General features: G+C 43.6%; 1 long non-coding RNA gene across 1 annotated transcript; it reads right to left on the bottom strand.

Moving 5' to 3' along the window:
• Positions 1-613: 613 nt before the first annotated feature.
• On the bottom strand, positions 614-1721 carry LOC137224607 (uncharacterized). Its single transcript, XR_010943401.1, has 2 exons — positions 1134-1721; positions 614-986 (listed from the first exon to the last, which is right to left on the bottom strand). It is a non-coding gene; the product is annotated as an uncharacterized lncRNA (long non-coding RNA).
• Positions 1722-14158: the final 12437 nt, after the last annotated feature.

Raw genomic sequence — 14158 nt, 5'->3', positions numbered from 1 at the left:
TTGTTCCTCCTTTCTCACCTTTTAAAAAATAACTATTCCACTCTTTCTCTTCTATTGGATTTTTTTTTTTTTTTTGCGGTACGCGGGCCTCTCACTGTTGTGGCCTCTCCCGTTGCGGAGCACAGGCTCCGGACGCGCAGGCTCAGCGGCCATGGCTCACGGGCCCAGCCGCTCCGCGGCATGTGGGATCCTCCCGGACCGGGGCACGAACCCGTGTCCCCTGCATCGGCAGGCAGACTCCCAACCGCTGCGCCACCAGGGAAGCCCATCTAACATTGGGTTTTAACTATATATTTTTAGTGGTTGTTTTATAAATGACACATATACTTATTTTATCAGTCTACTTTGAATTAACATTCACCATTTCACTGTAATATGAAAACCTTGCAACAGTATTTTTCTATTTATCCTCTTCTGACCCTTGTTCAATTTTTTTCTTATATTTTACTTCTAAATAAATTACAAACCACAAAATTTGCTGTTGTTATCATTGTTTTTAACTCAGTTTTTTTTCAAAATCTAAAAACCCAGGAAAATATTCTTTTATATTAACCTACAGAGTTCCTGTCAGTCAGTTTGGGCGGCCATAACAAAGTACCATAGAGTAGGTAGCTTATAAACAACAGAAATTTATTTCTCACAGTCCTGGCGGCTGGAAGTCCAAGATCAGGGCGCCAGCAGCGTGGCGTACAGCTGCAGGGCCTCTTCTGGGAGCAGATGGCCGACTTCTCGCTGTGTCCTCGAGTGGCAGAAGGGGCAGACAGCTCTCTGCCATAAGGGCCCCAACCCCACTTACGAGGGCTCCACCCCAAGGCCTCACCTCTTAATACCGTCACACTGGGAGTTAGGATTTCAAATATGAATCTGGGGGTGACACACTCACTCCGTCCGTCACCCTTTGTTTTGTTCTTCATTTTCTTCTGCAGACTTCATTCCCACCGGAGAGAGTTTTGGTTGTCACAGCTGGGGGCTGCTGCTGCTGGCATCTAGTGGGTAGAGGTCAGGGATGATGGACAGGACAGTCCCCACAGCAGAGAGTTATTTACCCCAAATGTCAACAGTGCTGCAGTTGAGCATCTGCCTTGGCTCCATGTTTACATTCAGTATCATTTCCCTTCAGTCCCCAAACCTACCTTTAGTGTTTCTTGTCGTGGAGGTTCAGTTGCTACAGAGGTTTGTTTGTTTAACTTTCGTTTATCTGAAAATTTCTATTTTGCCTTCCTTTTTGAAGGATGATTTTGCTGGTTACAGAATTCTAGATTGAAGTTGCTTTTCCCTCAGCACTGTAAGCGTGTTGCCCCGTTGCCTTCTGCCTCCAAATGTTTCCAATGAAACCAGCCATTTAAGAAAAGCCATTGCTCTATGTAATGCGTATTCTTCCTCGGACATATGTTTCTCTTTATATTTGGCTTTCAGCAGTTTGTGGCTTTTCATAAGACTGGAATGTTCTCGGCCAACCATTCTTCAAGTATTTTTCTTCCATGGTCTCTCTTTCCTCTTGTTCTTCGACTCCAAAGTGCTTGTATCTCAGGCTACTTGATACAAATCTTTCATTTCACAGATGTTCTGGTCATGTTTTTAAACTCTGTTTTCTCTCTTGGCCAATCTGGATAATTTCCACTGACCTTTGTTTCAAGTTCACTGATTCTGACTACTGCATTGTCCAACCTAAGCCCATCCTTTTTTTTTTTTTTTTTTTTTTAGTGTTGACATTCACTTCCTAAAATATACCATCTGTTCACTCAGATTTGAAATAATTGTTTTAGTTTATTCTTACTCCAGTAACTGAACAATCAATGGTCTCCCCTAAAGAATGTAATTTCTCTTAAATACAGGTCACATTTTTCTGCTTTTTGCATGTTTTATAATTGTTTTTATTGTATTCTGCAAACTGTGTAGAAGAGAATAATAAAGATGAAGTATTTTTGTTTTGTCCTGTTTGTTCCTTAGAGACTGAAGTCCGTTTCCTCTGAATGCAGTAAAGGTGCATTCAGCTAGCCTCTAGCTGAGCCAGAGAAATTGCATCTTTCTTCAGACTGAGTTAACCTGTGGATTAGCCCAGCCTCAAATCCTGAGCTATAGTCTTCTGGATCTTGTCGGTATTTGGGCCGGGAAGGGTTGCTTGTAGTCTCAACTCTATTGACTGAAAGAAAGCATGGGACTTTTTGATTTCTCTCTGCTTAGCAACCCCTACTCCAATGCCCCTTTCATGGCAAGACCTGGAGTGGGGGAGGAGAATTGTTCAGGTTGAGTTCTCCATCCTTGCCTTTGTGGCTCTTCTAGACTCCAGCTCGTGCCATCAGTCCATACTGCCACCCAAAGTCCAGCTCACAGCCCTCTGCTACCATGAAGGTTTTTCATCCATGGCAGGCTAACTCTACCCAGACCTCAGTGTGGAAGCAGGGAGCTGTCATGTCTCTCTGCTCACTCATGATTGTTTCTTTCTGGAATCCAGTTCTCAAGGCTTCCTTCTGTCTTCCCCTCTTCTTACTCTTATATAAATGTACAATTTTTATCTTGTCTTGGTTTTTCTTGTTGGCCCTATGGGAATGAAGGTCTTTCCCATTCTGATCTGAATCAGAAATCTCCTGTACTTCGTGTTTTGTTACATGCTCTTTCCAGTCAACAGTATGTCATGGATATCTTACCTTGTGAACACAAAGAGGTTTACCTCATAATTTTAGAATTTTAAACACTTACTTTTTTTTCCAAAAGTAAATAACACAATAAAAACAATCTCTAAGTTAACCATTGTTAACTTCTCTTGTCTTCTTTTTTATTGAGAAATCATTTGCTTAGAGCAAAATGCCCAAATCTTAAGTTTATAACCCAATGAATTTTACATACATTTATACTTTGTGACCACCGCTCAGATCAAGATATAGGACATTTTGGGCTTCCCTGGTGGCGCAGTGGTTGAGAGTCCGCCTGCCGATGCAGGGGACGCGGGTTCATGTCCCGCTCCGGGAGGATCCCGCATGCCGTGGAGCGGCTGGGCCCGTGAGCCATGGCCGCTGAGCCTGCGCGTCCGGAGCCTGTGCCCCGCAGCGGGAGAGGCCACAACAGTGAGAGGCCCGCGTACCGCAAAAAAAAAAAAAAAAAAAAAAAAAAAAATGATACAGGACATTTCCATCATGATTCCCAGTCAATACTCCCTCCCAGAGATAACCATTTTTTTGATTTCTAGCATGATAGATTGGTTTTGCCAGTTCTTAAGTTTAATACAATTGAAAGCATATAGTGTGCACCATGTTGTGTCTGTGAGATTCATCCATATTGTCATGTGTCCATTGTTTCACTGCTGTGTAATGTTCCATCGATGAATTACACCACAGTTGATTTATTCATCCATATTGCCATGTGTCCATTGTTTCACTGCTGTGTAATGTTCCATTGATGAATCATACCACAGTTGATTTATTCATTATCCAGTTGATGGACTATTGCTTCCAGTTTTTGGTTTGTTATGAACAAAGCCAACATGAACATTCTTGTAGGGTTTTTGGGGGTAGGTATATATGCAATTTTTTCTGATTTTACCTTGGGCGGACTTGTTAGTTCATAGGGAGATGCATCTATAGCTTCAGCAGAAACTGTCAGTTTTGCCAAGTGATGGCCCATTTTACACTCAGCCGTGTGTGAGAGTTCCGGCTGTTTTAAAGCCTCACCAGCATTTGGTATTATCAGTCTTTTTAGATTTCTGCCATTTGGTTGGGTGTACAGTAGAGCCTCATTAATTTTTAACTTGTACTTCCATGATTGTGTCCCATTCTTTTTTTTTTTTTTTGAGTAGGATACATCTTCCTGAGGGCTCTTTTAAGCAAGGCATTTTAAAGAAAACAGTTTTGCTGCTGTCACTGCAGCAAAGCAGACCAGCAACAGCAGAAGCCAGTCGGAGGAAGCTACACAGCTAAGAAGTCCTCCTGTAGACTTTAGGTCTTGCAGTCAGTCCCGGTCATCCAACCACCCCACGTGATTCATGCTGCTAAGATGGAAATCAGAAACCTCCGTCATGGGGATTCCTTTTCTCCGCTCATGTCAGGGACATCTCCTACATTTAGACTTGGAGGGACTCTTTCCTTTTTAAGTTCCTGATATTGAGAAAGCTTTGAGTCCATCCAAACACTGGAAGGTTAGGAAAGATTTGATCTGATCACCAGTGAATGACACACCCAGCCCAGAAACCATTCTGAAACCCACCCTAGACTGTGGTGAAGTGCCCCGAATTCAGGCATCCTGGATTCAGATCTTGGGCCTCCAATTTTTTAACCATGCCAGTTTGGGTAAGTACCTTTAACCTGTCCAGGACTCATTTTTCTCATCTGCTAAGTATGGAAAGGAACGGGAGTCATTTTATAAGGTGGCTGTATCAGAGCACTTAGAACAGTGTCCAGCAATAGCCCACAGTAATGTTGACACAATTATATCATTGTGCTTTTCATCCCTAACTGAATCTCCAGTGAGGAGCAAGGTGCAGACCTGTGAGAGACGCTGACCATGTGACTGACCACAGGGCGCCATCAGTGGAGTCATCACCCCACAGGCTTGGAATCAGGCAGCCTGGGCTTCATATCCGGGCTCTGCCCTCAGTTTTCTCATCTGTCCATCGAGCACGTTCAAGCCTGTCACACGGGGTGCTGTGAGGGTCACACCACCTAAAGGACAGTAAACTGCTGGGGCTGCGTCCGTCCGCACACTGTGAGTCCTCACATAAAGGTTACCAGTGCTGGACCAACCACCAGGAGATGCAAGCGCTTCAAGCCCGCAGGCTCGGGGTCCGAGGCCGAGGGTTTCCTGTTCCTTCTGAGAGTCCCACCTTGTCCAGGCGGCCACCCCTGCGGCCGCAGGCCCAGGCTCAGGACAGTCCGCCTCGGGCTGGGCTCTCAACACCGGCACAAGCCCGGCTTCGCGCGAGCAGCTTCCGCGCGCATCAGCCTGGGGCCCTGAGGCGGGGAGTCCCCAGCGGAGCCGGGGCTGATTGGCTTAGAGACACACGCACACGCACACGCACACACACGCGTGATGCCTCTCTGGCCAATGGGATGTGAGGACGAGGCCCCTGGGGGATTCTGGGAAGGGCTCTCCTGACGGAGCCGGAGGAGGGGCTCCCGGGCTGCGCGGGCACGTGCGCCTGCTGTGGCCCCGAGTGGGGTCCCGTGAGTGGTCTCTGGAGGGGACCCCGTGAGGTGGGGTCGCGTGGGGTGCACTGTCCGGTCAGGACGCGGTGACACGGGCGGGGTCCTGCGGGCGCCGTCAGCGTCTGCGGGGCAGCCGGAGCCTCCCTCCTGCGGCTCTGTTCGACACGCTCCGGCCCCACGGTGTCCGAGGGATTTTCGCCCGGGGAGCTGGTCTGGGAGACACAGTGAGCGTTGCAGCAGCGTTGCCAGCCCGAGTTCCCCAGAAAGCCGGTGGGGAGCTCGTCCCCCGCGGCAGGAATGCCGGGGCAGCGGCAGCGGCTCTCATCTTCCTCCAAGTGGCGGTTTGGACAAAGTGTTTTGTTTGGTTTCCGTAGCTTCCAGAGCATGTGAGGAATGCTAAGGCCTCTTCCAAGTCAGAGGCTGCTCGTTAAAGTCACCTGCGCTCCTTCCAAGGCTCCGGCCCAAGGACGGGGCGGGGCCTGGCATGGCAGATTTTAAGGGACCCCTCCCCACGTGGCCACTCTTTGCCTTGAAGCCAGCGGAAAACCTCTGCTCTGAGGGCTTGGAAGACAGGGCAGCCCGTGGAGTCCACGTGCCGCTCCAGTTCTCTGCGGACTTCTGCTCTGGGTCTACGTGGTTACCGCGTCGGTGGGGTGTGGCCCGACACATGGAGAATCAGTCATATGTCTTGCCCTCTGTCTCCTGGAGCAGTTCAGGCCTTGCCATCTTCAGCGCAGACACCCCGCATGTGCTCTGCCAGGGAGGGAAGTCTGAATAACACTATCACAGCCACTCCCACGGCCTCTCCTGGCACATCTGGGGACCAGATGGGAGAAGCGGAGATCAAACGCAAGCCTGAGAGGAAACCTCATTAGATCCAGCTGGCAAAAGATGAAAAATATGCACAGCACAGGGACAGAACCCACAGGAGAGCAACACTGAGGCAAAAGTAGTGGGGACCTGACCTAGAAGTGGCCTTGCAGAAGGCAAGAGGGTAGATGGTGGTGGCTGTATGTTCTAAGAGCTTCTGGAGGGTAACGTGCGGTTACAATCCCCTTGTCCCTTCATCTCACAGTCATGGGATAGACACTTTAATTGGATTTGCATATTTAAATGCTTTCCATTACACTTACCATGCCCAGGTAGTTCCTAGCTGCTTTACAGAGATCACTGTAGCCTTCAGGACAGCGGTCTACCGTGGCTGCTAGGATTGCTCCCACATCAGAGATGAGCAAATGGAGGCACCAACGGCCAAGATCTGAGTCCAGGTGGTCCGCTCCTGATCCCGTGCTCTCAAGTGTCAAGCTTAGTGCCTCTGGCACGACAGTCAAGGGCTAAAGTCTGGAAGCTAGCAAGTTTGAGTTTGAATTCTGCAAGGATCCAGATACACTTGGCTTGACCTCAGCTAGGTGAAAACCCAAGGCTGTCTGCTGGACATTCCTGCTAATTCATGGGCACTTTCATTTCCTGACCTCTGTGCCACAGCACACAGGTCTGTGCACTGTCCCCAGTCCTACTCTACATCCACCAGGTCCACCAGGAGCAGGACTCCTTACATCTTGGTACCCATCAAAAGTTCTCGGTGGGCATTGTGGACCGTACCAAGTGCTACACGGGTGGTGGGGGAGGGGATTCATGTAAAACACTAAGACGTGCCTGACCTTCTGAAGTCCACTCTGCTCTCCCCCACGCTCACTCGCTACACAGCCCCTGCGTTTTTCCTTCCCTCCCACATTTCCCCGAGTGACTCTAAACTCCTCTCTACTGTGGTGTATTTCCACATCACCTCCTTTCTTTTATTTATTATTTTTTGCGGTACGCGGGCCCCTCGCTGTTGTGGCCTCTCCCGTTGCGGAGCACAGGCTCCGGACGCGCAGGCTCAGTGGCCATGGCTCACGGGCCCAGCCGCTCCGCGGCATGTGGGATCTTCCCGGACCGGGGCACGAACCCGTGTGCCCTGCATCGGCAGGCGGACTCTCAACCACTGTGCCACCAGGGAAGCCCCTCCTTTCTTTTCTGAAGCCTTGTTGCCCTCCTTGCTCACAGCGGGAGGAGAAGGGGCCAACCCCTTTGCCCTTCTACCTTAGGGCTTGTCAAGGAGTTCTTTACAAGAAAGTGAATGTTCTTTCTGCCAAGACATCTCCTACTGAATATATCACTCTCCATTTTTGATCAGGAAATGTTGGTTCTGCCCCTCCCATATTGAAGAAATAAAAGTATAAGATGTGAGTGAGAAGGCTCCATGCATAGCCCCGTCACTCACTGCCTGTGGCTCTGGAAGAAGTCCCCAGTTTCCTCATCCATAAGCTAGGGATCAAAGCAACTACTCCACACCTTTGAGGAGTTGTCAACCACATCTGGCTTAGGAGGATTGATGAAGCCAGTTCTTTTTTTTTTTCTGTACACGGGCCTCTCACCATTGTGGCCTCTCCCGCTGTGGAGCACAGGCTTCGGACGCACAGACTCAGCGGCATGTGGGATCTTCCCGGACTGGGGCACGAACCCGTGTCCCCTGCGTCGGCAGGCGGGCTCTCAACCACTGCGCCACCAGGGAAGCCCCAAGCCAGTTCTTTTTCTTGCTACCCTCAAACCCAAAGAATATGAAGAACAAGGGGGGTTTGAACAAGTGAAGGAAATAACAGCAAAAGCCTTCACTATTGAAAGGGAAGGAGAGATCAGCTCCCTGTGACAAAGTAGCGCCTGCTTCCACCCTGACTGGAAGCTGTGGAGAGAGAGGACAGAAGTCAGAGTATTGGGAAAGATGCCCACTGAACCTGCCAACAGTAGGGGGCTGAAGGAGATGGGAGTCAGAAGCCCTGGGAAAGGTGGTGAGAGTTCAAAGAGGATAGAGCTTTTCTCACCCTTTTCCTCCTGCCCCAACCCCTGTAGTGGCAATGCCTCCTGGGGTAGAATGGAGTGGCCAGCAGAGGGGAAGACTGAAAGAACACCTAGAGTGGCTTACCACCACCAACAGACAGAAATGTGGAGAAGACAAATGGGAGAAGACCTGAGAGAGCAGGATGGGGGAGCTGGCATACTTCATTGACCAGCAGTAATGAGGTATGTCTCCCTGTCCTCACTGGAGTGGAGTCATAGGAGCCTGTTGAGGAGTTAGGACTTGCACATGGCTCAACAGCGATGAGGCCACCTCCAGTGTGGTATCAGTGGAGACCACAAGGAGAGCTGGAACTCCTCATCACCAAGAAGTAACAAGGAGCTCCCCTCCCTTTGGGTATCAACGGAAGCCTTCGTGGGGAACCTGGACCTCTACTTCCACGCAGCAATAACAAGGTAGTGTCCCTTCCCCTTCTGAGAGCACTGTCAAAGCAAGCCAACTAAAACAAGATTTAAGTGCGATCCAGAGTCTCATAACATAACACAAAAATGTCCAGATTTCAGTCAAACATCACTAATTATACCAAGAACTAGGAAGATCTCAAACGGAATGAAAAAGACAAACAATATATACCAATACTGAGATGACAGAGATGTTGTTAGAATTATCTGTGAAAGTTTAAATCAGTCATGATGAAAATGCTAGAAACAAATGAAAAATAGGAAGCCTCAGCAAAGAAATTGAATACATTGTCTCACCCAATAAATAAAAGATGTAAAGAAGAACCAAATGGAAATTTTAGAACTGAAAACTACAGTAACCAAAAGCTCAGTGATGGGTTCAACAGTAGAATGGAGGAAACAGGGGAAAGGTAGAACAATGGAAATTACCCAATATGAACAACAGAGATAATGTTCCAGAACAAAACCCCCGATCACAAAAAACAGAACCTCAGGGGCCTGTGAGACTGTGACAAAAGATTTGATACTTAGGTGGTCAGGATCCGAGAGGGAGAGAAGCAAGAGGGCAGGGCTGAAAGAGTACTCAAATATTTTTTTTCAGAAAGGTGCAAAAGCAGTTCAATGGAGGAAAGCTTCCCATTTCAACAAATAGTCCTGGAGCAATTGGAAGCTTGTAAGTCAAACAATGAACCTCCACCTAAGTCTCACACTTGATACAAATAATAATTCAAAATGGATCGAATCATAAACGTAAAACACAGAAATACAAAACTTTTAGAAAAAAATAGAAAAATTTTAAGATCTAGCACTAGGCAAAGAGTTGTTAGACTTGACACCAAAAGCATGATATATAATAGGAAAAATTTATAAATTGGACTTTGTAAAAATTGAAGCCTTTTGCTCTGTGAAAGCTCCTGTTAAGAGGATGAAAAGGTAAGCTATAGAGTTAAAGAAAATGTTTGCAAACCGCATATCTAACAAAGGACTTGTAGCTAGAGTATATGAGGAACTTCCAAAGCTCAACAGGAAAAAAAAAAAATCCCATTAGGAAATAGGCAAAAGACATGAAGAGACATTTCACTGAGGAGGTAATTGATGGCAAATAAGCATGTGAAAATATGTTCAACATCATTATTCATCAGGGAAATACTAATTAAAACCACAGTGAGATATCATTACACATCTATCAGAATGGCTAAAGTGAAGGGTGGTGTCAGCACCAAATGGTTTTTGGATGAGGAGAAACTGGATTACTTATCCAATGCTGGAAGGAATGTAAAATGGTATAGGAAAGCAGTTTGGCAATTAAAAACAACGACAACAACAACAACTAAATATGCAACTACCACCCAGTAATAGCACTCCTGGGCATTTTCCCCAGAGAAATGAAGACTAATGCTCACACAAGAACCTGTTTACAAATATATATAGCAGCTTATTTGTGATAGCCTCAAACTGGAAACAACCTGGATGTCCTTCAGTGGGTGAATGGTTAAACAAACTGTGGTACATGTATACCATGGGATACTACTCAGTAGTTAAAAGGAATACGTATATTAACACATATATGTGGAACCTAGAAAAATGGTACAGATGAACCAGTTTGCAGGGCAGAAATAGAGACACAGATGTAGAGAACAAACGTATGGACAGCAAGAGGGGGAAAGTGGCGGGGTGGTGGTGGTGGTGGTGTGTGATGAATTGGGAGATTGGGATTGACATATAGGCACTAATATGTATAAAATGGATAACTAATAACCTGCTGTATAAAAAAATAAAATTCAAAAATAAAAGGAACCACTGATATATACAACACCTAGATGAATCTCTAGAGAATTATGCTGAGTGAAAAAACACCAGTCTCAAAAGATCACATGCTGGAAGTCCTAGCCACCACAATCAGATAAGAAAAAGAGAGAAAGGAATCCAAACTGGAAAGGGAAAATTAACTCCGTCACTGTTTGCAGATGACATGATAACTAAACATACAAAAATCCTCAAGACACCACCAAAAGCTACTAGAGCTCATCAACGAATTTGATAAATTTGCAGGATACAAAATTAATATACAGAGGTCTGTTGCATTTCCATATGCTAACAATGGACTATCAGAAAGACAAGAAAACAATCCCATTTACAGTCTCATCAAAAAGAATAAAATACCTAGGAATAAATCTAAGGAGGTAAAACACCTGTACTCAGAAAACTATAAGACACTAATGAAAGAAATCGAAGACGATACAAACAGATGGAAAGATATACTGTGTTCATGGAGTAGAAGAATTACTCAAGGCAATCTACAGATTCCATGCAATCCCTATCAAAATACCAATGGCATTTTTTCACAGAGCTAGAACAAATAATTCTAAAATTTGTATGGAAACAAAAAAGACCTTGAATAGCCAAAAACACCTTGAGAAAGAAGAGCAAAGCTGGAGGTATCTCGCTCCCAGGTTTCAAACCGTATTACAAAGCTACAGTCATCAACATTATGGTACTGGCACAAAAAAAGGCACAGAGATCAATGCAAAAGAATAGAGAGCCCAGAAACGTACCCATGCTTATATGAACAATTAATCTATAACAAAGGAGGCAACAGTGTATAATGGGGAAAAGACAGCCTCTTCAATAAATGGTGTTGGGAAAACTGGGCAACTACGTGCAAAAGAATCAAACTGGACTACTCTCTCACACCATGCACAAAAACAAATTCAAAATAGATTAGAGCCTTAAATGTAAGACCCAAAACCATAAAACTTCTAGAAGAAAACGTAAGCAGTAGTCCCTTTGCTATCAGTATCAGTAATATATGTGTGTGTGTGTGTGTGTATGTGTGTGTGTGTGTGTGTGTGTGTGTATTTGGCTATGTCTCCTCAAGCAAGGGAACCAAAAGCAAAAAGAAACAAATGGGACTACATCAAGCTAAAAAGCTTTTGCACGGTGAAGGAAGCTATCAACAAAATGAAAAAGCCACTTAATAATTGGGAGAAGACATTTGCAAATGATATATCTGATAAGGGGTTAATATCCAAAATATACAAAGAACTCATACAACACAACATCTAACAAACTAACACAAACAACCTAATAAAAAACTAGGCAGAGGATTGGAATAAAAGTTTTTTTCCAAAGAAGATATTCAGATGGTCAACAGGCACATGAAAAGGTGCTCAACATCACTAATCATCATCAGGGGAATGCAAATGAAAATCACAATGAGATATCACCTCACACCTCTCAGAATGGCTATTATCAAAAAGACAACAAATAAGAAGTGTTGGTGAGGGTGTTGAGAAAACGGAACTCTCCTACACTGTTGGTGGGAATGTAAATAGGTGCAGCCACTATGGAAAACAGTATGGAGGGTCCTCAGAAAATTACAAATAGAACTACCATAAGATCCAGCAATTTATCAAAAGAAAACAAAAGCACTAATTAGAAAAGACACATGTACCCCTATGTTCACTGCAGCATTATTCACAATAGCCAAGATATGGAAGCAACTCAAGTGCCCACCAGTAGATGAATGGATAAAGAAGATGTGGTATATATGATGGAATATTACTCAGCCATAAAAAGAGGGAAATCTTTCCACTTGCAGCAACATGGATGGACCTAGAGGGTATTATTCTAAGTAATATGTCAGACAGAGAAACACAAATACTGTATGACTTCACTTATATGTAGAATCTAAAAAACAAAACAAATGAAAAAACATAAATGGAAACAGAGTTATAGGCACATAGAACAAAGAGGTGGTTGCCAGAGGAGAGGAGGGTGAGGGAGGGAAGAAGAGTGAGGGAGATGAAGAGGTACAAACTTCAGTTGCAAAATAGATGAGTTGCAGATATGAAATGTACAGTGTGGGGATTATAGTCAATTACTAGGTACGATCTTTGTGTGGCGACATAACTAGACTTATGGCGATCATTTTGAAATGTGTAGAAAAAAATACTATGTTTTGTAACAGGAACTAACATAGTGTTGTAGGTCAATTATACTTCAAAAACAAACAAACATACAAACAAACTGAAAGAAAAAGGATCAGATATGTGGTTACCAGAGGTGGGGGGTTGAAGGAGGGGAAATCGGATAAAGGCAGTCAAAAGGTTCAAACTTCGTTATAAGATAAGCAAATACTAGGGATGTAATGTAAATACAATGTAATATAATTAATACTGCCGCAGGTTATATTTGACAGTTGTTCAGAGAGTAGCTCCTAAGAGTTCTCATACGCACATAAAATTTTATTCTGTTTCTTTAATTTGGTATCTATATGAGATGGATGTTCACTAGACTTGTGATAATCATTTCATGATGTATGTAAGTCAAATCATTAAGCTGTACACCCTAAACTTATACAATGCTGTATGTCAATCATGTCTCAGTAAAACTGAAAGGGAAAAAAAAAAACCCATTAATTTAAAAAAACAAAATTCCCCGAAACCAAAACCAAACCAAACAAAAACCCAAAAGATCACATACTCTATGATTCCACTTGTATAACATTTTTGCAATTACAAAATTAAAGAAAGGAAGACCATATTAGCGATTGCCAGTAGTTAAGGATGGGCTGGAGGTTGGAGGGAGGTGGCTATGATTATAAAAGGGACATAGGGGAAATTCTTGTGTCTATGGAACTGTTTTGTATTATGACTCTGTCAATGTCAATATCCTGGTTGCGTCATTGTACTATAGTTTGCAAGATGTAACCATTGGGGAAAACTGGGTAAACGGTACACAGTATCTTTTTGTATTGTTTCTTACAACTGCATGTGAATCTACAATTATCTCAAATTAAAATGTTTTTAAAAATTTAAATACATGAAGCATTATGAGGTTGGTTGATTTTGAAAATCAATTAATGTAATTCATCACAGAAACAAACTAAAAAAGAAAGAAATGATCATCTCAAAAGATGTAGAAAAAAACATTTGATAAAATTCAACATCTTTTCTTGATTTAAAAAAAAATCAATGGATGGAGAGATATACTATATTCATGGTATTATTAAGATGTTAATTATCCCCAAATTAATCTATTGATTCAAACGAAATTTCAACAGCTATTTTATAGATACTGACAAGCTGATTTTAAAATTCAGGTGAGAATGCAAAGGATCTAGAATAACCAAAACGGCTTTGAAAAAGAATACTGGAGGACTAACTCTGATTTCAAGACTTACAAAGCCATAGTAATTGGGACTGTGTAGTACTGGTGTGAAATAGATCATGGAACAGATAGAGTCCAGAAATAGACCTATACAAATATTCACGACTAACTTTTACAAAGAGCAAATGTAATTCAGTGAAGAAAGGATAGTCTTTTCAACAAATGGTACTGGAACAATTGGATATCCACATGCAAAATAAAATGAGCCTTGATCCATATCTTGCACCATATACAAATATTAACTCAAAACAGATTATTTAAAACATAAAAGTATAAAACTTATTTTTAAAATATTGGGTTGAGCAGAGTTTTTACGTATGATACCAAAATCATGATCCACTTTTTAAAAGATTAAATGGACTTCATCAAAATTAAAATGTCGGCTCTTTGAAAGACATTGCTATGGGAATGAAAAGACAAGCCGCATACAAACTGGGACAAAATAATTGCAAATCATATATCGGATAAAGGTTTTTTTTATCCAGCTTATATAAAGAGCCCTCAAAGCTCAATAATAAGAAAACTAACAACTCAGTTTAAAAAAATAGGCA

Source organism: Pseudorca crassidens, chromosome 5 (assembly GCF_039906515.1).
Source record: "Pseudorca crassidens isolate mPseCra1 chromosome 5, mPseCra1.hap1, whole genome shotgun sequence".
NCBI classification, from domain to species: domain Eukaryota; kingdom Metazoa; phylum Chordata; class Mammalia; order Artiodactyla; family Delphinidae; genus Pseudorca; species Pseudorca crassidens.
This window is presented reverse-complemented; position numbering and strand designations above follow the sequence as displayed.